Source organism: Ziziphus jujuba, chromosome 7 (genome assembly GCF_031755915.1).
Source record: "Ziziphus jujuba cultivar Dongzao chromosome 7, ASM3175591v1".
Classification (NCBI taxonomy): Eukaryota; Viridiplantae; Streptophyta; class Magnoliopsida; order Rosales; family Rhamnaceae; genus Ziziphus; species Ziziphus jujuba.
In genome coordinates, this window is record NC_083385.1 from 5,798,233 (window position 1) to 5,802,708 (window position 4,476).

Here is a 4,476-nt window from a genome sequence, read left to right on the forward strand (position 1 = left end):
CTAAAAAAAAATCTTTCAACGACCATTGGTTTTAGTTGCAGAAAGCCATATATTGGTCATTAAAAGTTTTTAGCAACCAAAAAAATATTGTCACAGCGTGGTTACCTAAACATTCTAACAAATTGTTTTTAGTTACCAACAATGTTTGGTCGTTAAAACTGAAAAATTTTAGCAACCAGATTTTGTTATTTTGATGATTAAAATTTAGTCTTTGAATATCTTTAAAAAGTAACATTTTGATCAAATTTGGTAACATAAAACTATATAAATGACCAATTTCATAATTATAAGTGATTAATATTATAGTTACTAAAAACAACATTTAGAAACCAAATTCTTTGGTCGGTGAAAATACTTACAGCAACCAACATAGTAGTCACTCTTGTTCTTTCACATATTCAAAAATATTTTTAATAATCGAAAATTGGTCATCAATGCTCTATATTCAGCAACCAAACTCTAGTCTCTAAATGCTTTATGTTTAGCAACCAATATGTATGGATTTTGAGTAACTAATTTGTTCACTAAAATGCAATTATTTTAGTTATTTTCTAAATTAATTAACAATAACGGCGCAAAAATATACACTATATAAAGCAAATTAGCAAATTCTTATAGCACCAAGGCTTTAAATATTTATAAAACAATAATTGTCTTTACATGCATATAATTATCATTAGTACATACTTAAAACAATCATTTTGTGTAATATAGACAATAAAATCATCTATAAACAATTACAAGTAAGAGTAGTGATGGCGATGGTGGGCAGTGGTGGAGACAAATCTTGCGTTGAACTCTTTGCATTAATTTTAAACATGTGCTCAATTGATTAAACTTGACCTTGCTCCTTAAATTCCTGAAATCTAAAGAAGTTTTAAGTAACAACCAAAATCAAATGAAAAAGCAGATAAGACACTGCAGCAAACACATACAGACATACTGACCTGTTGCTTACGTTTCATAGGAAGCCTAGACAGAACATCATTTTTAAGTATGCGAATCATCAATGTTGCTTTCATAAAATTATGCAATTCTTCATAGTTACTTGCACCTTGATAGATTCTAAATACTCACTGAAAGTTCAATAGCAGGGACAAAATTTATAATTGAAAGGAATAGTTTTAAATTAAATCCTTCAGAAGACCTTTAACCAAAATCATATTGTCACTTACATCCTTGCAATATCGATTACCACATTCATGGACACTTCTAAATACATTAGGATACAAGGCTTCCTACTATAAAATTTTGCACAAACTCAAAGAATTATTAAAATACCAAACACCATTGACATCATATATATCCTTAATGAGCCACTAGAAATACCTGCTTGAACCGAGACAAAGCAGGAGTTCCACTATGTAATATTGCATATTGAGCTTTCTAAAGGTGTAATATCAGGACGATGAAGATGTCAAGAGAGAGGATCAAAATATGCAGCTGTCCCACTGAAATTTTATTTCATTGCATTGTGGGCCAAAAATATGTGAGCAAAGACTGATGGTTTGGCTGAACAGTCAAGAGTTTACTATTTGGCCAAACCATTCCCCCCTTTTCTATAAGTCAATAACATGAAACAGAGAGATGTTAACAAATCATTCCCCTTAAAGATCTTGTATTCCGTCTAACCTTCTAAATGGAATGTTTTTAACAAAATATAACCATCATGAATGTAGAGAATATAGATATATAACCCAAGAGAATAAACTGAAAACGACCCCAACCACTTAGAAATTAAACTAGTACTTGGAGAAATTAGTGTAATATAGAAAGACAAGGTGGTAAAAATGATAAACAAGCATGCATTAATAGTAGATGAATGCATATTAAAATTGTAGTTTTTCCTTTTCATATCCTAATGGCTTGCTCAAAGGTGCATATGCTAATAAATCTTGAATTCGTGCGACCAGCACTTAATTTCTAAAAGACTACCTAACAAGAAAACCCATCAGAGCTGTATGGTTACTGGCTTCCACCTCCAGATAGACTACTACAATGATGGCTTGTCAATGTGCAAATAAATTGAAAGCAAGAGAATTAACAAAAATCTATCAGTCAAGCCTTTATTAATGTTGGAGTCCTTAGTAACATATGTCTCCAACATCTCAATGTAAATCAGCTTGTCCTTCAGAACTCTATTTCTGCTAAACTTTGTGGGTTTTGAGTTTTACATTTGACTACTTAACATTAAATAAAGTGACTGATATAACTATGATAAGTTGAAATTAATTCACCCATCCGGTTTACATCTTTCTTATACAGCACCATAAAGAGGAACTTATATAATTTATTCCCTTCTATTCAGGTTGTCAATTCTTAATCATACCATTTCCAATTCCATATTTACCCACAAAAATGGGGGGGAAAAAAAAAAGAAAAGAAAAAGAAACTCCAATTCCATGCAAATAGCTTTTGATATTTTATAAGCGTTAACTTTTCCTTTGGATGGATAATCTAACATTCTTTTCAACTTTATACTTCCACATAGACATAGCATATGTTTTTGCCTCTGTGTCACATGATGGGAACAATAATTTTCTACTACTTGAAAACACCTAAGAGAATCTTATAGATAAAAGAGATGACAACAGATCATGTTTATAAAAACAAAAACTCTCGGCTAAATTTGGTCATCAAATTTTTGGAATTTGGCCAAAATTGCTTGGAGACTCACAAACAAAACAACTTATGGGAGACGCACAAATAGAGAGAGCAAAAGGAAAAGAGAAAAAAATAGGATTGTTGCATACCTAAATGGACACATATTTTGACATCAAACAATAGGACTCTCATATGGCAGATTAAAAATCTATCAAAAGTTGAGTAAATAATTAATTTTTTCAGGAAATGGCAGTTGCAATCAAAGTGTAATATGAAAAATAAAGAGTGCAAGCTATGGAGAAACATATCTTACAAACAGCTGTAGTAATATTACAATTCGCATCACCATGCTTGCTGTCATATGCTTTAAAATCCCCCTAAATTCCTACAGAAAAATCCAGTCTTAGATTGGAGGAGCTGTACTACTATAAACTATCCAGAGTACTAAACATGAAAGACACCTACAAAATATAAACCAGAAAATGTGGCAAAAAACAGAGCAATAACTATAAAAAATAGAGAGAAGAAAAATAAGACACAAGCAATCAATTCTCCACCTTGTTTTGTTAATTTCCATCTTTGATCAGCTTCAAAGATTATTAAAAAAAAAAAAAAAAAGGATCAAAATGACGCATCCCAAGTAAAATACCCAATAGTTCAAATGAAAAAAACATAAAAAGAAATAAATAAAAAAAATGAAACATTGAAACTGACCCATTTTCCCATCCGTTGTTTTCTCAGTACCCAAAAAGTAAAATCGAAAGAAAATTACAAAAACTTGGAAGGAAAACCCACCTCGGCAAGGTGAAAGAGAGAATGGGTTCAGTTCCTGGGAAGCGAGAATGGAACTGGGCAATCTTGGCGGCTTCCACCACCACCACCACTGGTTGGGGGATCTGGACTGCCGGAATTATGGTCGTCGTCGTTGTGAGAAGAGGAGGGTCGTGGCCTTTTGGAGGCGGATTGAAGAGTAGCTTCAATGGCTTGGAGGTCTTCGTTGATGAACGGTTCGTCGTCCTAGTCGGATTTAAAAGAGAAGGCGGTGACGAAGCTTGTATGGTCGCGGTGGTGGTGTTGGTGTTCTCGGAATGGGTGGTGGTGGTGGTGGTTGTCTATTTAGGCCATTCCTTCCATCTCTGCCACTGGGTAATTCTCAGGAATGAAAGGAAATTCGACTGGGGGGGAAACATTGTTGGTGGGGGGGTGGGGTTTGAAATTCTATTGGGAGGGAAAAATTGGGGGGAAACAATGTGCATAAGGTTTTGATGGCAGCTGTACAGCCAGTGTTCTCTTATTTATTTATTTTTTTTGTTTTTTGGGCATTACTAAATTTGATTAAAGTTTAATCAAATTTGGTAATGAAAAATTCATAAAAAAATAAATAAAAAATATATATTGGTTATGAATAAAAAATTGGTAATAAATAATTAATTCACCAAAAACAAAAAATAAAAAATAAAAAATTTAGTAACAAATAAATTGGACGAAAAATCTTCTATTTTGCTTAAGTTTGATAAAATGTTATCAACTTCTTAAAAAATAGGTATTTTGTAAAAAAACAATAATAATAAAGAGCATCTATTTTTTATAATAAAAATATATTTTACATATAGAAAGTGAAAATTTTAAAATGTCTTTCAACAATATTTAAAAGTGTTTATTATTATATTTATTCTCCTCTTTATTTGTACCTATCTTTCTCAATTATTAATAACTAAAAAGGCGCTAATAGATTAAAGTAATAGAATTCAATAAATTAAAGGCACGATGGTTTCAGATCTATCGGCTCTCGATCTCCACTACTACTACAAAGTTTGAAAAAATTCCATTAAATAAATTTCATTAAAAGGATCGCACCGCGAGCTTTTTGAA

General features: G+C 31.9%; 1 long non-coding RNA gene across 2 annotated transcripts; it reads right to left on the minus strand.

Annotated features, from left to right (window-relative positions):
• Nucleotides 1-614: 614 nt before the first annotated feature.
• On the minus strand, nt 615-3,796 carry LOC132804430 (uncharacterized). 2 transcript variants are annotated; one of them, XR_009639572.1, is made up of 3 exons: nt 3,400-3,796; nt 2,918-2,989; nt 615-1,559 (listed from the first exon to the last, which is right to left on the minus strand). It is a non-coding gene; the product is annotated as an uncharacterized LOC132804430 (long non-coding RNA). The 2 variants fall into 2 exon arrangements; XR_009639573.1 differs by having other exon boundaries at nt 615-866; nt 948-2,989.
• Nucleotides 3,797-4,476: the final 680 nt, after the last annotated feature.